Source organism: Leuciscus leuciscus (genome assembly GCF_965113295.1).
Source record: "Leuciscus leuciscus genome assembly, chromosome: 5".
Taxonomy (NCBI): Eukaryota; Metazoa; Chordata; class Actinopteri; order Cypriniformes; family Leuciscidae; genus Leuciscus; species Leuciscus leuciscus.
Genome location: NC_138729.1, coordinates 26721894 through 26748020, shown reverse-complemented (window position 1 = coordinate 26748020; position 26127 = coordinate 26721894). Strand labels below are relative to the sequence as shown.

At 37.7% G+C, this 26127-nt stretch overlaps 1 long non-coding RNA gene across 1 annotated transcript; it reads right to left on the bottom strand.

Annotated features, from left to right (window-relative positions):
- Positions 1 to 446: 446 nt before the first annotated feature.
- On the bottom strand, positions 447 to 25243 carry LOC309498233. The gene is made up of 3 exons (XR_014205884.1): positions 24732 to 25243; positions 8971 to 9018; positions 447 to 498 (listed from the first exon to the last, which is right to left on the bottom strand). It is a non-coding gene; the product is annotated as an uncharacterized lncRNA (long non-coding RNA).
- Positions 25244 to 26127: the final 884 nt, after the last annotated feature.

The following is a 26127-nucleotide window of genomic DNA, read 5'->3' as shown; positions in this document are numbered from 1 at the left end:
ATTTATGATAAAGAAAGAATGTAGCTGTCTGTGACCTCATGCACTTGGCTCCGTAAGTAACTGTACATTTGCTACTTGGCAAGCTTTGCATTCCTCCTCCTGATTCTCTACCAACTCTGTCTGATGTGGTTAATTAGTCAAGATTGAATACCGGTGCTGGCTGACCGACAATAAAGCAAAATGGGAAACTTTTGTTTTGATTTACAGAAACAAGTATCTTTGTTAATGAAGAGCTACATTATCAGTGACCGTATAAATAAATAAATAAATAAAAGTTTTGTTGCAATGCCCAGATGCTTGGTGAACTGAAAACATAAGAATAACACACACTGAGGAAACTGATTGAAGACTAAATGTGTCAAAACCATGTTTTATCCATTTCATCATTTGTCACTTGTTTTTTCTTCAAACATTAATACACAGACAAAGAAAATTTGATTTGCTTACTGCATTGTGATCCCCCAGTGGTTTTTCAATCAGTGTCCCAAATATGGTAGGCTGCAAAAGAAAGTAAATCAATCAATCAATATAGGAACACAAAAGTTGACACACAGGTCATGAGCAAAGTACAACAAGTTTAAGTTTCCTTTTACATTAAATTAGGATGTAAACATCACATGATTCAAATGGTTCACAGACAAGCAAAGCCAGATTAGAAGCTGACACAAAGTCATTAGACAAAGTTAGTTACTGAAAACTCAATATATAAGGGCTCGTCCAGCACCTTTAGCCATAGCGCTGGAAAGCTTTGAAAGAACAAGACCGATTTGACTGATCTGAGAGAAAATAGTGAGTCAAATACACAGTTCCCTGTTTTTATACAAAATTTATATTAAAGCTTAAAAATGGTTGACCATTGCATTATTGTTCGCCTTTAACTGAGCTTTGAATAATGATTTATTAATCAGATTTTGCACATCATTAAAGTATTTTTTTTACTTCACAGCCAATTCTGGCATCCAAACAATATCATGGACCCTATTCTAGTATCTAAATAATTTCCCATGCTTAGTGCATTGTGTCGGGATACTGAAGATAATAATAAAACTGTCAAGAAAGACTGTTTTATGAGCTTTATTGAATTCATAATTAAGCAACCATGGCCAACATCAACCTTTGAGAGAATAATTCATAAATCAGACTGATCCTGGTGTTACTGCAGTGGAGTAATATTCCACGGTACAGGGTTTCCTGAGGCTGTTGTCCAGAACGCAGGACGCTTCAAATCTAACAACCCCAGTGATATTTAATGACTGTGGGGGATAATGACTCTAATAAAAGAGTGGAATTCATTACTTGTGTGAGCAGGTGTCTACGTCAAGATAAATGGAAATTGTGTGACTGTAATATAGACAGATGAAAAAGAAGCTTGTTTGGCTAATTAAAGTCTAGACCTTCAAATAACAAATGAGACAACATGGCAGAATGCATCTCGCCCTGCAAGTCCATCGGTCAGTGATCCAAAGCAATTAACAAAACAACAGTGCTGAGTTACAGCACCCGCTGGCTCCGGCAGAGAATGAGAAAATGACAGAATAGGCAGCAAAGCAAGTCATGCATGTAATTAAAACCATTCCACTAATACAATGGCTGGAATCATAATGGGCTACACTAACAATCCTTCTTCCCCAGCAAACTACTTGAGTTGCAAGTCCTGTCTTGCATTTTTTGTAGTTGGCTGGGTCAAAAAGGTAATCCATGTTGACTTAATCAGAAGGATGTTTGGAGTTTGGCACAGCTGGAAAGAATGTGATCTCATGTATAATCTGAGGGCTGAATCATTCATCGGCCTATTAATTATAATCCGTCTTCTGTTCCACATCCTGTTTTTAATGCTCCATTTTTGAGCTCAGAATTAATGGTAACACTTTAAAACCAGGTTAATGCAATATCTAACATGAAATAACAATAATCAATACATTTACAGAACTTACTATTGTGTTTTTAAAGATTCAATCTGAATTGGAGTTAGATAACAGAAAAGGTAATTCAACTGCAAAAATAGGAGGAAAAGAGCATGAACAATTAAATATCAATAAATAAAAAAATCTCTATTATTGACTGATAAGTTATATGGTACCAATATATTACAGTTGGCACACCATGGCTCCAAAAATGGGAAAATGTAATAATAGACTCACACACAGGTGGTACCACCTGAAATAAATAATGGTATTACCAATGGTAATAAATTATTACCACCTGTGTGTGAGTCTATTATTAAATTTTCCCATTTTTGGAGCCATGGTGTGCCGACTTTTTTTCCTTTTTTATTAATTTTCTTGTCGAGCACCCAATTTGAGCAACATATTGCTTTGGATGTGCGTGCTTTTGATCTGATTTTACCAATATATTACAGTTACAATAATATATTTATAAATTATCATAAATCTAAATGAATAAATGCTGTAAAGATTTGTGGTTCATTAGTTCATGATATCTAGTGTATGAATGTTAGAAAAAAAAAGTCCTATTGCAAAGTGTTAACAAATGTATGTAGGGACTAACTTCAGGCCAACATGGTTCTTAATGCTTAGAGGACTTGGCTTTGACACATTGTGTTTGCTTCAACAACTGCCAAGCATGTCCGGGGCCGCTCTAAGGCAAGATTCAAGTTTTCCGGTAATCTTCATAATCTTCAACCATGCAAACAACACAGTCTGAAGGGCAGAACAGGAACCTGGCATCCTCATGTGCCAGAAACCAGACATTTCACACTCAGTTTGCTCATTGGAACATCAGTCCCTGGCACTGAAGGGGCCAAACCGTGTCTACTGAGGTTTCTGCTTTAATGGAAACACTGGGGGAATCCATGCTGCTGCCACAGGTGCACCACACCGCTCTAATCACACAGATGATTGCCTTTTCTGTCACAGTGCTTGTGTGTGAAAAACAGATGCTCACCTACATGTTATCTCAGGAAATTGCATTCCCTATAATTCGACTTTTAACTCTGAAAATGTAGTGACAAACAAGACAAGTATCATGAAATCATCCCCCTTCAACTGCCAATTAAACTGTCAAAACATAAATTCAACTCATCAGGTTGATTATGAGTTTATAAGGCAAAACTATGAGCCAATGCATGAAACAGCTGTTGGCCCCTTGTGTGTGTTTTAAATAAATGATTGATGTGATTGCTTTTAACAATGTGAACCTTGAGCAAACTTGGTGAGCTGAAGTGGAATTGACTGTATACAATGTGAATGGAATTAATAGTAAAAAGGGTCAAAGAGAGATTTCTCAACTGAATGGATCTCCAGTTGTTTAGACAGACAGATCTGAATCAATGCTCAGCATTGACTTATAAATCTCGGTCTGAGTGCAGACAGCTGAAGGATGTCTGGCAGGTCAACCTGAAGTGTTGTTGAGTCTCTTCTGGAATTCAAACCACAATTTTGCCTTGTCATCATATGGGCTATGAAACTTGAGTAGCTTGAGTAGTTTAAAGTTCCCTTAGCCTTCAGACCCTGCCCCGATTCATAACACCTAATAAATAGCTGGATTCTGCCATACATGCTAAAAAGTACAGCTCTCTCTCTTCTAGAGAGCTGTGTTTTTGAAGTAAAATACTGTAAATAAGTTCAGCTGCTTACTGTAACTCGGTATGACATAGTGTAGGGTGAGGTCAGTTGTGTTTATGTTGGGTGAAAGCAGGTGAACTCCAACTCCCACTTTAAAACAGATGTTACTGAAAACACAAAAGGGGTGTGTGTGTGTGTGTGTGTGTGTGTGTGTGTGTGTGTGTGTGTGTGTGTGTGTGTGTGTGTGTGTGTGTGTGTGTGTGTGTGTGTGTGTGTGTGTGTGTGTGTGTGTTTCAGCAGCAAAGATTGTCTGTATTTTCCTCTTGTGCCCTCATCCAAGATAAACAAATAAAAGAAATAGAGGCACAAATATAAAGCGTAGTTCTGGAGTCCCTCCTCAGTTATATCTTATATGAGCATAAAATTTCAGCTGTATCTGAGACACAGAACTCATTAACTCATTAACATACGCATGTTCAAAGTCAAAGTCAGCTTTACTGTCATGTTAAAATAATGCAGAGCAATGGAGGAAAAAGAAATGTGGTTCATTCAAGAAATTGCTGTGCAGACATATGACAAATATTTCCCAAGTATTACAGTAAACAGACATTACATACAGACAATTACAGTGTTAGACGGGAAACATTACATTAAAGAAAGCATAATATATAGAAGAAAGCATAACAATAATGGAATAATAGACATGTATTACTATTACATTACATTTTAAAAGTTCAAATATAAAAGTCATTCTTACACTATATATTTTTTTAAATAAAAAAAATCCAGCCAGGGTGACCATAAGAGATTTCTTTCAAAAACATTACCATTCAAAAGTTTGGGGCCAGTAATGTGTTTTAGTGTATATGTGTGTAGAGAATTACACAACGCATAATAATAATTGATGATTTAATGATTAATTTAGTAAAGTAGATTATACTTTATTGCAGTGAAAATGTTTCATTAAGTTGAATGTGTCATTAAACTGTTGAAGACATACAACTAAGACTGACTGGAATCAACATTTGTCATGTTCAATACAATATGGACTAATAACACGTTTGATGTGGTCTTGTAATCACAATTACAAACCCCAAAAAAGAGACCATTTTGTGTGATTACTCTGAGTCTTATATGCCACTCGACATGCGTTCCTGCAAGAAAATTTTAAGATCATAATTAGTTCCAGTCAAACACAAATACTGTACAGTAAGGTGTATTGGTCAGATGGGTCAGGTACCACAGGTTGCTGTAGCTAATCTTAGCTCTGGCCACAGCAGCAGACATCAGATGAAGGCAGCGGGAGCTCTGTGCAAGCTAATCAAGCTGGCCATCCCATTCTTAATCAGCTGGAGTAGAAACACCACAACTGCATGTGGTGGCATAATGAGGGTCTGTTAAATCCTCCTGCCCTTGTGACATGAAAAAGGAGAAAATCAATAGCTTTCTTGTTTTTAGCATCTCAGCATAGTACGTTTGTGTTGAGCGCAGGCCTGATTTATGTGGCCAAGCAGACATGCTTTTGTTTTAAGGTTAATCAATGTTCCAGTGACGGGTCAATGCAGTTATCATTGTTCAGCAACCTTTGGTAGTGATGAATAGCTTTTTGTGCGTGCTGTCATTTTAATGTATAAAGGATGTTAATATAGCTAGTAGAATGCCTTGGCGTGCAGTGGGGATCTGAAATGAGGAGGCAAACTCCTCACAGTTTTTTTATGTAAAATCATGTTTCCAGTTACACATTTATACTTTGTATTTTTGTCTTATTGTTAAAACAATGTATATTTCTCATAATTTTTACATTTATTCCAAGATAATAACAATAAAAACATAGTAACAAATTTCAACTGATATTCAGCTGTATAGTCAACATATTTTCGGATCATCAGTCATCAAAGCTGGGTAAACACTGCAGGTGTTACACTCCGGATACGGAGATGTGCCTTTAATTTCATGTGATAAAAACCCCTCACAGATCACATTTTCAAGTCATTTCAAGTTTGAATGCAACATGACATTCAGTGCATCTCAAATCGCGTACTGTGAGTAGGTACTACATTTGAATTTGAACTTCGCAACCGTTAAATAAAGTATGTTCTATATAGTATGAATGTGATGTAGTATTAATGAAATCCGGACATACTACATTCGCCATGTTGTCATTATCATGTGACCTACCAGCGTCAGTTACGTCACTTCACCTCCATTCTTAAATCCTCTCCCGAGGCCTCATGGGATAGTAAAGTGTCCATCGAATGGGAACTTCAGAATCTTGCTGGAAGTAGTAGGTCATCATTTTCGCCTACTACATACTAAGTACTGGTGTCCTGTTTTTCACATGCTATATAGTAGGGAAGTATTCAATTTCGGATGCAGTCATAGTTTATCACCATTATTTATTTTAGCACGTGAACAGCACAAAAGTCTCATTGCCTCCTATCACATGACTTTTCCCAATTCATTCTCAGTTACCCTCTACCAAACCCACGGCACGGATGCCTGCAGTTTGGGAACGCAGTCGTGTAAGAAAATTCTGGCAGGAAATTATACTGAATCACAGTTCATCCCAATGCACAAAGTCACGTTTTTTTTTATTTATTTTTTTATGCTCATAGAGGAATTTATTCAGTGTTTCCGTCATATTTTATTCACATGTTTTCTAATCAGATAAAACATTTATCTTCCTCAATTGAGCACATACGTTTTTTATGTGCATTTTTAGAATGTATTTATTTTTTATTAGATATATATTTATATTAGAATTGTATTTATTTTTATGCGATATCCAAAAAGGCACATAAAAAATAGGTAGATGGAAACAACTAGTGTCACTAGAAAAACAAATGATTTATACACTTTTTGGTGTCATGTTTCATAATATTTGTACTGCCTCTGCAGAGGAAACAACCCTGCTATAAACAACCCCTCATGTGCCCTCTGACCTCTTTATCAGTTTAGTGCAATGTATTATCATTTAGATGTGAGCGGAACACATCTGGCGTGACCTATAGATAATCCACTTACTGTATATTAATATAAAGAAAAGAGATTTGATCAATCAAATCCCAGAGGTTGAAGCGCTTGCTTTATCCTTTCATCCTCTCAACTGCAAATCATGAATCTTTTCCCATTTTTCCCTATTAAAGATTCATGGTTTCCACAAACAGATTAAGCAACACAACTGTTTTCAACAAAGATAATGTTTCTTAAGCACCAAATCCACATATTAAAATGATTTCTGAAGGATCATGTGACACTGAAGACTGGAGTAATGATGCTGAAAATCAGCTTTACCATCACTGGAATAAATTATGTTTTAAAATATATTCAAATAGAAAACAGTTCATTTTAATCTGTAATAATATTTCACAATATTAATATTTTACTTTATTTTGGATCAAATAAATGCAGCAGTGGTGAGCATAAGAGACTTCTTTCAAAAACATTACAAAACAATACTAACCCCAAACTTATAGTAGTGTACATGTGGCAGTCAGACATGCCCAAGTGGTATGTCCCTATATATTTAATATGTTTTCATCATCTGTGTTCTCCCGTAACCAACGTGAAGTCATCACAAAGTAAAGATTTATGCTGATTTTGTCCAAACCCCCATTTTGTCTAGGGAGATTCCAACCTTTTTCTTTTCATCTTACTTTTTTTTTTGTAATCTAACTTCATGGTCCTGTCAAAGTATAAAATATGCAGGTATTAAAATAAAGCTCCTTTTTTCCTTGATGAGTGAAAAATATGTTTTGATCACACAGGTATAAAGCATGCTAACCCTCCACTGGTTAAAAAAAAGAAGAGAAAAAAAAGGAGTGAGCTCATAAAGGAAAGGGTGCAACCAAAAACACAAGCACAGTCCAAGGAGCCTTTTGATATCAAAGAAAACCACACAATGAAACACGAGACCCCCATAATGCTGGTCTCATACACCCATCTCAGGGCCACAGTCTTACCTTCAGTGAAAAAAAAAAAAAAAAAATTCTTTAAACGTCAGATTTCACTGGTTCCAACTGTAGTTCTCACTGCATAAATTCCCCTTCATGTCACTTTTTAATGAAGTGCTTTTATTACAATTTGGCTCTGTGAACCAAGTCTAAAAGTCAGGTGAGTCTCATCAAAAGCTTTTGCAACATGATCCATACTCCACATTCCCATCAAAGCTGTCTTTCTGAACTCAGCTGCTTGTCTAAAAAAAAAAAAAAATTTTGCCATCAAATGCATAGTATCAAAGAGTCAGATAAACCCAGTCGACCTTGGGTTCGGCTGAGCCAGGGCACGGCTGCCTTGAGAACAAGTGGAGCACATGCTGACAAAAAGAGAATATGAATTTGGGAAGATGAAAGTCATGTTTAAGCATTCCTAGACGCACTCTTCAGAAGGACCGTGACTGTCTATATGCGCGCGAGGATCAAAGCCTCGCCTCCAGTGCCGGGCTGATGGCGGAGTGTGTGGGGGCCGCTGAGGTCCCTGTGTTAATGGGGACAGGGAAGAGCTCTGGGCTTTGATGGAGAGCTTGTGCCTGATCCCCATCACTGCTGCATTGTCTGAAGGGCAGGGACAGTGGATCAGGCTACAGTCTCACTATATGGAGTGCTTTGGTGTCATGCTGTTCATACAGGTGTAAAAAAAAAAGACCTTCTTCTTCTTCATTAGACAGGTGATGTCATGAGACTGACAGATGTGAGAAGAGATTAGATGTTCCTTTCATACAAAACCAATTCATTTTCTCTATATTAAAATACTCTTATTTCAGCCTGAAGTGTGTTTCACCCAAAAATGGAAAATATGTCATATTTACATACCTTCATGTCATTCCAAACCCATAACACTTTTGTTCATCTTCAAAACACAAATTAAGATTTATTTTTATATCTGCTCATCATTTTGGGTTTGGAACTACATGAGGGTGAGTAAATGACAGAAGTAAAAAAAATTTACATGCAAAGACTGGAAATCAATCATTCATAGCTTGATTTCTCAGAAGATTGCGCATAGTTAATAATTGTACACAAAAAAGCACTACAAAATTTAATTTAGATTTACAAAAGGTATACACAAATTTGTTCTTACCCTCATTTTAATGTTGATGACAGTATCGCTCTGTTCAGGAGGGCAGAACTACCTTTTTATTTTAATAATATGTGTTAGAGAAAACTGCCTGGAAATTATTTATTATGAAAATGATGTATTGCCATATTAACATATTACACCTAAAATTAAACACTATATAAGTTCACAATACTATTCAAGTAATCAGGTGTGCGTTACAGTGTATATAACCGTATGTTTGGTACATTAATGGTCTCGCTGTCAAAAAGCAGTGATGGGAAAATATCATTGATGTTTCCTGCCTCAGGGTAACAGCAGCTTAAGCTCCAAAATCAATACTTCCTGTTCCATACAAGACATAACACAGGCAAACAGATGGAGAACATACCCGTTGTTTGGTGACATGCCTCAGTCCGATGTGCGGCTGACTCCTGCACTGTTGAGGGAAAAAAAGAACAAATTTATTGTTCTAGTACAAACACAGAGACACATTTTTCTACAGCTTAAAAAGACTCTGATTTTTGCTTTCGCACTCTCTAAAAGTTTCAGAGAGCTTTAGTGAATATAATCTGCTTCAGTGAATATAATCTGAACTGATATTTGTAGAAGGCAGTATTATAAACTGCATGACAGTTGTGAACACAAATCAAACATGGCAACCACACAAAGGTCATCTGATCAGAAAACATTATAGAACTTGACAGCACAGTTTATTCCAGGAGAATTCAACTTAAATATTCCAATATTCTGTGCAGTGGACATGTGATTCAACAGGATACGGATCACGGAAATAATGATTTGTGTCAGCAGCTTTTTAAACTCCTTAACTAAATGCTTTCTGTATCATAAGGATTCATAAGGAGTCCCTGTCATTACAAGTGAGTATAAAAAACAAAAACCTTTCATAATTTTCATCTAATAAAGATGAAAAACCGCACTCTCTAATTATAAATACACACTGATGATGGCTTAGGCTGAAACGCGTCTGTGTGGACATGGTATAAATAAATATATGAGATATAATTAGAGAGTGTGGTTTTTCATCTTTATTTGATAACTTCTTTATAACTCGCACCCATAAACGTTTTGGATTTTGAGCGCGCCTGTTCTCAGTATAATTTTCATCTAAAAATACAAGAGAAAAATTAAATGCCATATTATTGAAGACTATTATTTGAGACCTAATGTAAAAAAACATATTTTTTATGTTTTATGATGTGTTTTTATGTTCCTAGAGGATATACACAACACAACAAACAGGGCCGGCGCTAATGGGGGGCATTCGGGAGGCATTAGAGGGCCATGGCCCCCTCCCTCCCCTCCCCACTGAACGCGAGCGAAAGCGCAGAGCGAGCACGCATTCGAAAGCGAATAAAAATTCTTGAATTGCACGCACCCGCGTGAAACATGATTTCAGAAGCCGATGGCCCCCTTAGAAATATAAATGATTTAAAATATTATTGGCTTTGACAACAAATCTGAACAAACACTTGGCATTTGTCAACTTTGTAAATAATTACAGAGAAAATCTGAGCATCATAAACTAAACGACTGAGGATCACACAATACCAGTCTCAAGTCGTTCCAAACACCACAAACTCACACAGAAACTTTTGCCTCATTGCTAGGAGGTGCACGACAAATAAAAACAATGTGTGTTCTGAAATAATCGGCACTGAGGAGTTCAAACATGTTTGATATCCTCCGAATGGAGAGTCTGAATCTCACTACATGATTTTCTGTGAAAATCTCCAACTGCCTAAAATAATCAGACAGGTTCTGAATTTCATCAACATTGGTAGACTCGCCCAGAATGTAAATCAGGGCAAAATTCATATTGCAGAGTATTCCAGCCTTAGTAGTGTGTGGAAGTTTTTTTGTAAGTATGTGGTGAAACCTGTATGTCGCATTTCAAACATGACGTGTAAAGGCAAACAAGCTTGGATTTTCTTTCCAAAGACAAGGCTCATAAACAGTCTGCAGTCCTTTACTGCTCAGAGCCTGTACTTCACCAGCTGCATCAACACACACAAAAATACCTTAACCGACTCAAATCATGACGCTTCCTCACAAAATCAAAAATGAACCTCATATACTCTCTCTTACACCCACACAAGCCACTCTAACAACCTCACTCAATGAGCGTCTAAACCTAAGATTTGAACACTGACCTGAACCAGAGACCACCGCTCTCCATGGGACAAAGCAATTAACTGTTGATTGTGCGACTGTAGAGTAAATTTATTCAGCTGATGTAGACAAAACATGGGGCCTGGGGAAACAACACCTGCTCCAACCCATTAAAGATGATGGACCTTTCCACAAGAGCTAAAATGTATTTGACCTAATAGGCAAATATAAAATGAAAAAGAAACCATTTTGATTCAAATCAATAGCACAGAAAACTGCTAACCATGTAAATTCCTCAGTAATCTCAATATCTGAGAGCGAAACATGCACAAATCATGAGAGAGGACAGACAATTGCAAACAGAAACCACGTCACATAAGAGTTCTTCATTATGAGGGAGCCTGGTTGCCTAGTTACCACAGCAGCCTGCTATGTGCATGTTTTTGGGCTGGACTACAGAATCTCTGTCACACTCTATTGTGACTCTGCTGCCCGAGAGGCTAAACGCCTCCTCCAGTCTAAATAATGCATCTGAGTGCTTGTGTGTGTGTGGGAGGTAAGTTTATGACATAAGACACAGAGCGTTCTCCGGGTCTACAGTTGCCCAGAGGTGCCAGTTGCACAAAATGCTTAGATAGTCCCCGCCCCCGCTCCACATTTCATTTTTAACCAAGTCACCTGTCAAAAAAAAGTTAAGACTTCATGGATTCAATTCAGAAATATCCTGGATCACGATGTCACGACAAACGGTAAAGGCCAATTCACACTGCACAGACAAACGCCACAACTGTGCGGTGTGAATTGGTTTAAATGCTAGGCCTATATTTTAAGGTGTATCTGTTAGTGTTAGGGTTTAGTATTTGTTTCAGTGTTATGTAGGCAGGGTTTGCACTGAACTGGGTTGAATGAAGAATCCGTAAGGAGCTCTGTTTGTGTGATGCTCTGTGTAGGCCATGTTGACCAATCCAAATCACTTAGATTCAACTTGATGACCAATCTTTTTTTATTAAGTAATACTTCGCTTGTACTGTAACAGTGATTTAATTTTGATTAAAGCAAGTCAAAACTCTGACAAGTAGCTCTGAAAAAAATCAACTAACAGCATAAAGCAGCAGTTTCTAAAATAAAACTTTACTTTTAAACTTTTTTTTTTTTCAGTATTGCAATGTTCATGCACATTTTTATAGAAGCTGTGCTTTATGCATTCAAAACAGCTGATAACCCATGAACGGCAGCCTCTCAAGGACATGGTGGATGACAACTAGTCTCTGATCTTACATTTCTGTTCAAAGGAGAGGAGATATAATGGTGGTGGTGCATTTGCATTCAAATGCTAAATTTGACTAAGACAAACATTTTTCTCAGTTTTTTTACCCAATACTTCATGGATAGAAAACACGGCACATTAGATGCACCTCTAGAATACAAATAAGGCTGTATGAAAGGACTCTTCAGCTTATGTTTTTAACATATTTGTTAAATAGGTGTGGTTGGGAGGGGGTGCTGACATCGTTAACACATTTAATGCCAAGTGCCAATCAAACCAAACCCCAGACTGAGATAATGAAGTAAAAGCATCTATATGCAAGACAGAAATGTCAAGGACGGCAAGGATCAAATGAGCGTATATGAGCAGAATATCATTACAGTAAATGGCAAAGAAACCCAATAAAGTGCTGTAATTAATACAATCAAGTTCTCTCAAAAGCAAATTCAAATGCAGCATGGATAATAGTTCAGTTCAGTGGCTGTTACTCAAGACAATGAATGTTTAAGTACAATTCATAGCATTTGTAGACAATAAATATCTCAAATAGCTGTTGCTTTTATAGCGCACAAATGATCAACAAATGCAGCTCCTTTAAAATGTAAACACATTCAATCCTGCAGCACAGTGATAATAATACAACATCACTGCATTATTTTAATACATAGCCACAGCCACAAGGTCCATAATGAATAGAGAGGGTTATCCATTACCATTTCCAATCATCTCAATGGCAGCTTGCAGCAAGAAATAGGCAATTTGTCATCTTTAAATCCAATTTGTGTTACAATAGGCTAACTGGGTCATGCTAACCTGCTGAACATTGATCCTTTATTTTAATACAGTAAACACAATACTATTTAAATAGCCTATTATTACATTTTAAGTTTTCAGCAGCCATTAATACAGCCTTCAGTGTCACATGATCATTCAGAAATCATTTTAATATGCTGATTTGATGCTCAAGAAATTTTTCTTTTAAAGGAGAACTCGGTAACTCTAGCGAACTCTTGTCACTTCTTCGCTGATTTTCCCTTTTGTTGTCACATGTTTTCCCCACGAGCTCCCCCTACAGCTGTGGTCGTAACACAGTCGTAAAAAACTCACTTGCGGCGGCCTCCTCCCCCTCTCTACCGCTGCTCATGTGCGTTTGTTTTGATCGGAGCAAGCCAACTGTATCGCGTGGAGCTATGTCTACCGAGGTGAGTAATCTGGTAATACATCATACATGCGTGTGTGTTTATGTCGAATTGCCGTAAAGCAATTTGTGTTTCACGCTCGTTCTCGTTCTAGTTCTCGCTTCTCACAAGACTTCCAATTTCTAACTTGCCGGGACGGTAGTGTTGCAAGTTGCAAGGTTGGTTTTCCGCCTGGGAACGCTGGGGGGAGCGGGGAAAGTCACCAATATCACCAGAACAGGTTGTTTAACCATCCAAATGATTTCTAGACAGTTTTATTAAGTTAAAAAAGTTACCAAGTTCTCCTTTAATTATCGATGTTGATAACAGTTGTGCTGCTTAATACAAAGTTCTGTCATGAAACTCTAGATGGCGCAGGCTTATAGGTCCTTAACTCAAAATGGTTGCAATCACATCATTCTCTACAGAGCACAGCTGATTGGGTCCTGCTGTATCAGTAGGTGTGCTCGACCTTCAAATACTTGGTTAATATCCGATTGTTAAGTCTGACGTCACACGTCACGTTTAGCCTTTTCCGGGTCCAAGCGCTCCTCTCGTCCAGAAATAACAATGGTGGAACCTGAAAATTTATTTACGATCACGTCCTTCTTAGTGAGGCACCCTTGGCGGTCAAAAAGGGTTTAAATTCCTTTAACACCAACAGAGTGGTTAGTGTAGCTCATCACTCAGGTGGCATAATTAAGGGTAGAGTCCAGGCATCAATGAAAAAGAAGATTTACGAGGTTGAAGTGAGTTAGCTCGGGACACGGGACACAGCACTGCGGCATTGTAAAAACACTCAATAATAACCAAAACACTAGCGAAAGCGGTAGGTAGGTAGAGAGGACCTGGACTTTGGACCCGGAAAGAGTATTATTGGAGAGTGGTTACGTCACGACTTAACAACCGAATTTGCCTTAGCAGTGCAGTGCCCTTTCTGAAAACCTCCACCTTCCCCCGATCCACCTATAGATCTGCTGTAGATCTTTCATGTATGCTATATTGTACAGCAGTAGCATGTCTTACTTGCTCACAGCAGTGTGTCATGTATGTACTGGCAGTAGCAAGACCCGCAAGTCCCACAGCATGTTATAGTCTACTAAAAAGCATTGCACCCAATATTCAAGATAAGGGGGGAAAAATACCTCTGTATCTTTTATATTTATATCATTTAATATAGTTTATCAATATCTCATGAGGAGTGCCGTTTTTTCTCCAAATATCAGAATGATTACAAATGTAATACTGATTTTATACAACAGTAATACTGATTTTATACAACAGTTCAATAAAAAAGAAGTTAATATTTAGTGACTTACATTTTAGATACAATATTGTCTGTTTTTGCTCTATTTCGCAAACGAAAATTGTTCCAAACAAAGCCACAGAATTGTTTTGCGTCTCTGAGCAACACACTGCGTGAATGAACGAATCATTTGACTTTGAATTAATGATTTAATGACTCAATAGGATTGTTCCTGAATGAATCAGCCATTTAAAACTCAGTTGAAACTCAATGGGCCCTATTTTAACGATCTAAGCGCATGGTCTAAAGTGCACGACGCAATTCACTTTTGCTAGTTTAACAACGGGGAAAATGGTCGGCGCACCCGGCGCATGGTCTAAAAGGGTTGTCCCTATTCTCTTAATGATTAATGGGTGTATTTTGGGCTTAACGTACAATAAACCATTCCCATCTCCCATTCCCTTTAAAATCCAGTTGCGCTCGTGCCATGGCGTATTGATATTTACATGGCGGACCATCTACGGTACAAGCCGGATTCCACCATATCTTTATGTACACAATAATAATCTTTTAGATTGTAATCCTTTTATTTTTAATATTTGGCATGTTTGTGTGCTGCTGCCTCGGCACCTGCCTATAGGCTCACATTACTAACGCGCTCTTTAAATAACAAAAAAAAATATTGCGCCATTGACTTTAGACCATTTAGTTGGTCAATGGCACAGTCTATTACAGTTACCATAAAATAGCAACACGCCAACAATGCGCCTGAACCCACCTCATTTTCAGACCATCACGCCAATGGGCGAAAAGATGGGTACAAATGCATTTGCTATTTAAACAACGTGGCGTAGGACATGAAAATGATAACTGTGTCAGGCTGAAACAAGCAAAAAAAAACTTGCGTCGCGCCTAGCGCTGCATTGATAGGGCCAATGACTCACTCATTAACAATGACTTGCTGCCACCTACTGGCGGTTTTAATTTCAGATTTAACGTATCTTTTATTTTTTTTAAATAATCTCAATATATCAATTTTCAACGTTTTATGTTTAAAACATGCATTTGTAACTGCAGGTTACAAATTAAAGTTGCATTAAATCTGTGTTAAGTCTGTGTAAATACATCTAAATGCCACTTCATTTGTAGCTTCTGTGTTTCCTCTGCATTGAAAAGATTAATTTTGTTTATACTGATTTCATTTGATTGGTAACGGCCCTATTGTGTCTTATTATTCTAAATGAATTTATTGATTAAATGTAAGAATATGACACAAAAGATGATGCATACTTTTAATTAGGTTAAAAAAAAATTGCATTATAAAGGTAAAAATGCCTATAAAGAAATGTCTGTCACTGCTGCAAACTAACCACCATACATAATATGGAGAATTTTAAAAACTTTAGAAGTCAGCTGTCCACGGCAGCCCTAAACCTACCAAGGTACCAACAATTAACACACTCAGCAAAATGTCGTCTAATTATCATCGAGAAAATCACAGAAAACATAGAGATATCATTTTTTGTCAATATCGCACACCCCTCCCTACCCAATACCATGCCAAACAGTTGTCCAGACAGAAATATTTTTTTGGAACTGTTTTGTTCAGGATTCTTTGATTATTAGAAACAGCATTTATTTAAAATAGATTTTTTTTTTTTTGTTGTTGTTGTAACACTTTAAATTTCTTTATGGTCACATTTGATCAATTTAAAACGATTAATGTCTTTCATTTAAAAAAAAAATATACGGATACCAAAAAATAAACTTTAAGTGGTAATGTATATATATATATATATATATATATATATATATATATATATATATATATATTTATAAATATACCTTAAGGGACTTTCAGGGTTTATATGGAGGAGTAAAACTGTTGATAATAACGCTTTCATAGCAACAGCTGCTTTGGAGACACTTCTAGACAATCAAATACCAAAGTGTTTCTTCATCAGGGTCAAACAAAGCTATGCAGAGTATTTCAGAGGACTTTCGGAATTCGCTGACAGAATTAATATAAATATTTTCTTAAAAGCAGTTCAACTATTTAAACAGGAAGTATATTACCACATTATCACACACCATCCCTTTTCATTCCCTTCTTTTCAAGCAGACGAGCACCAGCACTTACATTAAGCTGACCTTGGCTGACGCAGCAGGTCAAGCCTGGTGAAAGTGTGGAAAGCACAGAGGCAGCCGCTCCATCCAGCGGGCATCCATTTTATCAGCGTCAGGGTGACGGAGTGCATGGCTGTCATGGGGATGAGATACGGCAGGCTGAGGTCCCATCAGTGCACTAACATCTGATGTCCTGACAGTGTCTGCTCACCTCTGGCCTGCCCAGCTGTGAGTCCTCTCTCACAGTGTGTGACAGGCAGCAAATGCACAGAACATGCCTCATAAAACAAAAGGACTAAATAACGTAGATGGTCTTTTTTTTTTTTTTTTTTACAGTTCAGGATGAATTACATTGACATCTTGAGAAAGGTCTTGAGAGAAAGCCAATGTGATATTTTATTACCCCAGTCTTGCTCTTGAAGGCTCACTAAAGTATTGGAGCTTTCATATAATTACAAAAGCCCTGTTAAAAGGCATATTCAACAGATGGAGATCTGAATGACTGAAGATGGTAGAGGTCAGAATAACATTGAAAATCTGGCATTCAGAATCTATATAAAACATGGACATAAAAAAAAAAGTTTTGGGATTTAGTTTTAGGATTTAATGTCTTGGTCACTAACCAAATAAGTTAATTAACCAAAGCCCTTTGTACAAAAGATCAGCTGTTCTTTTACATTTTCAAACTGAAATTGTATTGTACGAGATATATATGTTTTGCCATATATATATATATATATATATATACACAATTATTAAAGTATTAAATCAGACAAATGCACAAAAAAAAAATGAATAGTGGTCTCAGACATTTGGACCCCACTTCACCTTTCCATGAAAGGCAAAACATTTCTAAAACACTAAGTCAGTGTTGTAATGCACTACTTAATTTATCACTTGATGGTTTTATCTCCACTTTTCAAAGTGGGTCTTTGGACAGAGTTTTAGAAATGTAAGGAGCCCCCTTGTGGCGTATTTGAGAGGACTGAAACTGGGGTTTTCAGTCCTCTCAAATACAAAAAAGGACTGTTTATACAAATTAACCAAGGTTTGTGCAAATTAGCTCTTATTATTTAGGTTGAGAGAGCTTCCTATGATTTAGAAACACAGCTGCTTATGAAAGCACAAGAGGCATTAGTTACAATATGCAGGCAACCAAGTGTTCATTAAAAATCTTTTTGGCAAGCACCTTTTCCATTGTAAGTCCCTTCGCGTAATTCGCCGCCAAGATCTTTGCTGATTAGCTTGTTATGTGTGAGTGACATGTCTCTCTTTTGAGACCTTGAGCCTGATGATTCCCAGTTCCAAACAGCAGGTGGATTGAGCGGGGCCTTTGTTCATGACTAACGAGACACAAAGAAGATTGACACACGGCATCGGGAGGAGATGGTCTCCAAGAGAAGCGTTGTTTGATGAGATTATGCTGTAGAAACAAAACTGAGGCTTTCCCTGTTTTCCCAGGGAAAATAAATCCTTCAAATTAATTCACTGTGAGAGGAAAGAGGAAATTTATAAAGAAAAAAATAGAGCATTGAATGCGTGTTAGAGCATCTCAAGACAACCATTTCGGTGTATCTTTGGACATAATTGATCACCATAATCAACATACAAGGCCCGGCTAAAAAAACAACAACAACAAAAAAACTATTTTAACAGAAAACAATCAAGAAACAATAATGGTCTGGGTATAAAGGAGTATAACTATACTCTCTTCTCAGTATGCTTATGTCTTCAAGTAAAAAGCCAGAATTCTGCCCGAGAAAGAGGGATACGTTACTCCAGTCAAAACTCTTTCATTAAAATGGAAATTGCCTCAGATAAGAGTCAATGAAGGTCAATTAAAAACTCTTAATAGGCACAAAAAGAGATAAAGCCTTCAAAGCCCTTTCAGCAGAAAATAACTGCACATACTGTATGACAAACGCAGACCTTAGAGAATACATTTATGAAAATGAAATCATTCCTACACGAGAAGCACATAATCATGTTAAAACGTAATTTAAACCATTATATTAGCAATTATCAAGATTATAATTATCAGCCAGTATACTGTCTGAACAGATTTCCATATTTTTCAAAATTGCAATTATGATGGTATTATAAACGTTAATGGTTTAAAGCAGCTATGAATAATTTACATTAAAACATGACTTCTAACAAATAACAGTTACTTAATAATCATGTAAATTTAAAGCCACAAATTGTTAACAAAACATAAAGTATGTTTACATGGTCAGAGAAATTCATGATTGGTGATACTTCAACGTTTTACATGGATCTTGTGTTGATTTAACCATTGCCTCTGGAAACACTTTGATAATGGTTGTATACATACAAAGGGTGGTTAGGTCACTTTCATCCGATTGAAAAAACGAAACAACTTTCTGCTAGATAACTCCTCTTGTGCACCATGCAAGAAAGTCATACTTACTAGAATTAAATGAATGAGGCTAAATGAAGGCAGAAATTTCATTTTTAGGTGAACTTAAGATACCAATAGTGTATAGAAGTAGCACTATCAACACTGAGCTTGTGACCCAAAAAAAAACAATTCAGCATAAAGGCATGAAAAGGAAATAGGGTCAAATTAATCTCCAACACTCACACAGTCATAGAAAAAAGAACAACAGTGACACAGACAGAGCTGTAAAGCAACACAGACAAAATGCTTAACTAGACCACCAACACAGGTTGAAGACGAAAAAAACAAAACACACACAAGTCTGAACTACTCAGCATAAACTATATTCCCTTCCGCTACGAAAAAAAAAAAGAACTGGTTTTGTGGTTACCTCATGACTGATTGTAGCGAAAGCCATTACTTTGCACATTATTTTGCACAGCATTTTATTTTCTTGAGTCAACCATGTTTAAACTCAAACATGCTAGTTTCAGCTATTCAGCTGTAGAACAAAGCACATTCAATGCAGAAGGACATTGAATCATCTATGAATTTAACTTCCACCAAAAGACTTTTGAGTGAAAGAGGGGGTAGGTCACATGTGTCTGACATACAATAGGACACATTTCACTCAGAGGGTCCGGCCTTCACTTTCCTGTTGTGCTGCACTGAAAATCCATTAAAAACAAGGTGCTTTATAATAATAATTTTAAAAAATAATTCATTTATATAGCACTTTTCTCTGCACTCAAAGCATTTTACATAGAAGGGGGAATCTCTTCAACCACCACCAATGTGCAGCATCCACCTGGATGATGCGACGGCAACCATAATGTGCTAGAACGCCCACCACACACAGACAGAGAGACAGAGTGATGTAGCCAATCAGTATATATATATATATATATATACGGATGATTAGGAGGCCATGATGGACAGAGGCCACTGGGCAAATTTGGCCAGGATGCTAGGGTTAAACCCCTACTCTTTCGAAAGACATCCTGGGATTTTTTGTGACCACAGAAAGATAGGACCTCGGTTTAACGTCTCACCTTAAGGACTGTGCTCTTTGACAGTATAGTTTCACCGTCACTATACTGGGGCATTAGGACCCACACAGACCACAGGGTGAGCACCCCCTGCTGGTCTAACTAACACCTCTTCCAGCAGCAACCTGGTTTTTCTCAGGAGGTCTCCCATCCAGGTACTAACCAGGCTCAGCCCTGCTTAGCTTCAGTGGGCAACCAGTCTTGGGCTACATGGTGATATGGCTGCTGGCATAATGTAAATTATGTCTCTTTCTGTCCTATAACTTATATTTCATTCTAAAGATGACCGAGGGACAAGGAAAAATTTGTAAAACTGAGGAACAAGCATAAATGAATTGCAAGAATTGATAAGAATGTAAATGTGTACCTTGAAATACGATGTAAGTCGCTTTGGATAAAAGTGTCTGCCAAATGCATAAATGTAAATGTAAATGTAAATGTCAGTCCATTGTCCAAACAGATGAGAAAACTAACATCAGACACACAGAAGTGTTTCATCGAAGCATTCGTGGAGTGTATAGAAAAATGTGCAATCTTTCACAACCTTTAAGTTATTTGTTCAACAGATATTGTAAAAAATAATAAGCAGCATATTCTGTTGAATCTGTGACATTTCTTACTGATGTTTTGTAAACAGTTTGATATCTTAAAGGTCACTTGCTTCCACTGTCTGGAAATCGTTATCTTCCAGTGAATGTCTCTTGTGTTATTCCTAAATATTAAAATATGCTGATCAGGCTGAGAATGGTTAAGGCATCATCTTTGCAGCAACATTTCTGTATGCTGAGCTGTCTGTCACCTCCATATCCTTGAGAACTCGCATCTAATAACCGCACTGATCACACTCATCTGTATATATGGAAGTTTTGTGAAGGAAGTAATAACCAGTTGTTCTCCTTTTTCATTAAATTAAAGTGATAGTTCACCCAATTTTTTTTATTTTTGTCATTCTGTCATTAATTACTCACTTTCATGTCATTCCAAACCCCTAAGCCTTTCGTTCATCTTTGGAACACAAATGAAGATCCATTTGATGAAATATGAGAGCTTTCTGTCACTTTATTGACAGCTACGCAACTGAAACTTTGACGCTTCAACAAGTTCAGAAATAGATAATAAAACTAATCCATATGAATTGAGCAGTTTAGTCCAAAATTTTCTGAAGAGAAAAGATCAATTTATATGATGAACAGATTTGAAGGCTATTATTCACATATAAACATTGATCAGCGAACATAAACAGAAGCTCAACCCAACCTGCTTGACGTACAAGAACAAATCTCTTGCAGAATGCGTAACACGAGAATGAACCTCATTGGTTCTTGCAGAAGCTCAAACGTGCTGCGTAACACGAGAATGAACCTCATTGGTTCTTGCAGAAGCTCAAACGTGCTGCGTAACACGAGAATTAACCTCATTGGTTCTCGCACGTCAGACGAACATGCTTGAGCTTCCGTTTACTACAACTGATGTTTGAGTTGATGAATGTTTATATGTGAATAAAAGCCTAAATTCAATCTGTTCATCAGCGATCATGTCTCTTCCGAAAATTTGGACTAAACCGCTCAATTCATAACGAACGCCTTACGGGTTTGGAACGACATGAGGATGAGTAATTAATTACAATTTTCATTTTTGGGTTAACTATCCCTTTAACAAGTTAGGATAAAGCAGCACATTTTCTTCTAGACACTTCTGCATGAAACCAACATATTAAGCAGATTTCAGTGTCAAAACAACACAAGACCCACACACATCGAAACTGAATGGTAAACAGTGCAGTGGTTCTCACTTTCGAGATTGCCTCTCTAAATACTGCCTCACAGTGGAAGCAATAGGAGAAAGAGTTAACATTAAAAAAATACATAGTTTCTACATGAGTTTATCTCTGCACTACACTTTAAATAAACACTATGGATGCTCAATGCTTATGCACCCAAACAAACCATACCAAAACCTATACTAATAGTAAAGTTGTGTTTTAGCCTTGTTTGAATTAATGAAATTGGAAAAAAGCATTTTGAGAGAACTAGTTGCATTTGCAATTTTACATATCAAACTAGAGTAGCGATCATAAAGTGTGTTTAAACCTAATTGATAACAGCTTTAGCTTTAGAGAAAGCTGCAACATTCCAGATAAAAAGACATAGATTGCAGCATAAATTCTTCTTATAAGGTCTAGTCATTTCTAAGCTCACACCAATCGAGTCAATTACGCAGCAATTTTTAGTTTAAGGGAAGAAATGGGTTCAGTTTTTGCTGGCAGCATTTATGAAATGACCTGTCGAGAACACTGACATCCTGACGTGGGTCTGATTAGGAGTGAAGCTGAGAGCATATGCCCTCTAAATGAAAACTCCTCTCAGGATGGGACTTTTGCTCTCTCATCCCTCCATATCTCAAAATCCATTTATGAAGATGACATTTGTTTGGGTGCTATACTCTAGATATCTTTCAAACAACTGAATGATGTAGTGGCGGTCCTGACTTACTGTACATGGTGCCCTTGGTGAGATCAGATATAGGACAATTACCTTTTGAAATCCTTTTATGGTATTGTACACCAACTGTATTATTGCTGTTAAAAATGACATATCTATTTGAAAATACACTCTAAAAAGGACTAAAAAGGCTTAAATGCTGTAAAAAATGGATAAATTAATGAATTCATAATTTTGTTAGGTTTAATCAATTTGTTTTAAATGATAAAACTTTGCTATAAAATGTTTCAAAATTGTATTTAGGATGCTTTCAAGTACAAATTAAACTGAAACGGTTTGATTTTAGGTAAAAAAATTAATAATATTAATAATTCAAGCAGCCAAATTTCAAGCAGCCATGCGTGTATGTGGGGGGCAAAGCGTGGGTGTGTGTGATGTTTGTGTGTGTGCATGTGTGCTCACCTTGCCTGACTCAATCTCATACTGAGTGTCAAACAAGTGACCACAGGACACTAATGAGGACCAGATCTGAGCCAACTAAACATTCAATGACCTCACACTCTAATGCACTTACACACACACACAAAAAAATCATTGTTTTTCTGTTTTTTGTTTTTTCTAGCTGGTTTCCTAATCTAGTTGTCTAATAAACCTGGCATTGTGTACAACAACGATTGTTGGCTCGTTGACGAATGCTTTGTTCTTCTTTTGTAAGTCGCTTTGGATAAAAGCATCTGCTAAATTCATAAATGTAAATGTTAACACCTACTGTACGCCCTCCACACCACGGTAATCTGACCAGCCACATTCTCCAATTATTTCAACTCTTTTAATGGACATTTTTAGAAAGCTAATTCCTGAGCCCAAGTAAGCTACAAAAACACACACCATGTCAAATTTAAAACAACAAACCCAAATCTAATCTAGCCACTAATCTCTAACCCAATGGCTCTCAACTCTTTTGACCTAAAGGCCAATATATCCCCCCAATATTGGCTAAGATATTTCCTCAAGTATTTCTGCTGAAATTATGATAACACTACTTGCTTTAAAACTTTTTTTATGAAAAGAAAGTGTTGATCCATTTTAAACTAAAGTCAAACAAAAACAAACTGCAGTTACTGCACTCAACAGACCTAAACCTAAATTTGATCAAAACCCATCCTAAACGACTCTATAGGCCTGTTATTCTTTCTTACAACATTCCCTAATCAAAGAAAAAGATCAATTAAGATAAATGCAAAACAGCAGGACACAAGACACACAGAGAGTTTAAAATTTAAACAGCAACACAAGGGGAAGAAAGGCATGATGAGATTAGAGGCAAAGGCTGATCTGATGGCTTTGTGCAGAACAAACAGAATATTCTCTTATATAACGGCCCGGGCGCTAATCCCTCAACACCACCGTACTGCAGTTGTTCTTCACTCAATGAAACTGCCATTACGGGCTGATTATGACCATCACCAACACATTTCAAGAGATAATTGAAAAGCATAGATTAATTTGATGCTCACACACACTGATTTGAAATGGCTTGATCTGGGGGATTATAATGTAAATCAAGCAGCAGCTGACATGATGAACAAACCATCCAAAAAAACATATTTTCATAAGACATGGAATGTGTTGCCCTCACAAGGTGCACGCACATGTGGGGGTTTACCAGCATACAAAGTATATGTGTGCTTATTCATAATCCATTGACTGCACAGTTGAAGCAGCAGCACAATGCAAAGCACATCTGTAAATGAAAACAATCAGACTGATTCATGCAGTTTTCATATTACAAAGATAGTCCAAATAGAATTATACATGATTTATAGTAAATTTAGTTATATTGGTTAGAAGGCTTTGTTTTGACAAAATGTATGAAATGGATCTTTTGGACACAGACTTCAATAACTAATCTTACATTTCATGATATCCATCTCCTCATATGTTGTGTTTGAGGTTCCAGATATGCTGTTTTGTGTACAGGTGCAATTTCCTCTGACACACTGACCCAAATACAATCTGGAGCTTCTTAAGGACATCAAGGCTGTCTCCTTTCCATTGCCATTTAACGATTTAGGTTTCATATCCACCCGAACACACTGTTTTATACATGAAAAGCTTTTTATGTGTTTGTTTAGGTAAATAGGATATAGCCTAAGCTTGAACCATTATTTCACTGCTCAGGTGAGCCACCCATTGTGTGGAAGCAGCGTTAACAAACTGCTGTGAAGGTACCAGTCTGCCTCCACTAACCTGAGCATCACTTTAACAGCTTCAACAACCAGATTACTACAAGACGCATTTTGATCTCACCTCGAAGATGGGAGATGCTCCTTTTTCGGGCAGTGTACATCCCAGCAGCTCGGCGAGGAACTTTGCCATATAAATATGTGTTGTGTGTTCCGCCGGAAGATTGAAATCGCCGCTGGCTGCTGTTGTCTCACTACAGTTCCCACAGGTAGTCTTGTTCTAGCAGCGGTTTCCTACTGCACAACAGACCGATTTTTCGCTCCCTGTAGTTTCCTTTCAGCATTTCTTTCAATCTGAACACATAGGAGTCATTTTAAAGGTGTGACAGCTCATTGTCTTTGTCTAGTGAAGAGCGCGTGTGTCTGCTTGCGAGCGCTGTGCAGTCGAGCTCATTGAACGCCACTTGTAATCCTCGTGTAGGGGAGGGAGGATCGGTGAGGGGACGCCAGATACACACATGTAAAGCTCCGACAGGTTGCCTGATTCTTTCTGGAATCTAAAGGAAGTTTTCTGACTCTCTGTTTTAACGAGATCACACTTTCACGTCGAACTCGAAGCCTTCAAAAGTGCATTCACTCACCTTTGGAGAATAGCGCACAAATAATATAAACCTGTTGAAACTTAAGTTACATTTTTGTATGTAGGCTAATATTGCAGTAGGCTATATTTATTATAAATGATTTATTCGTGCACATCATTATCTTTATAGATTTATGTGCATGTCGTAGGCCAAAATAACCTCCCAATTGCAGCAATATCTCTTCTCATCTCGAATGACGTGTTTACTGGCGCGAGGGCGGGAAAACCTTGTTTCTGCCATGGAATATACATGTACGGAATAATTGATTCCGGGCCGTTGAATTGGAAAAAAACGCACACCTGAGGTGGTAACGCTGTGGCTGTTACCTTGGGTGTGCATTCTTTTTCTAATAATTCAATAGCCCAGAGTCCATCCATCCATCCATCTTCTACCGCTTATCCGGGGCCGGGTCGCGGGGGCAGCAGTCTAAGCAGGGATGCCCAGACTTCCCTCTCCCTAGACACTTCCTCCAGCTCTTCCGGGGGGACACCGAGGCGTTCCCAGGCCAGCCGGGAGACATAGTCTCTCCAGCGTGTCCTAGGTCTTCCCCGGGGTCTCCTCCCGGTGGGACATGCCCGGAACACCTTCCCGGGAAGGCGTCCAGGAGGCATCCGGAAAAGATGCCCGAGCCACCTCAACTGACCCCTCTCGATGTGGAGGAGCAGCGGCTCTACTCTGAGCTCCTCCCGAGTGACCGAGCTTCTCACCCTATCTCTAAGGGATCGCCCAGCCACCCTGCGGAGAAAGCTCATTTCGGCCGCTTGTATCCGGGATCTTGTCCTTTCGGTCATGACCCACAGCTCATGACCATAGGTGAGAGTAGGAACGTAGATTGACTGGTAAATCGAGAGCTTCGCCTTGCGGCTCAGCTCCTTCTTT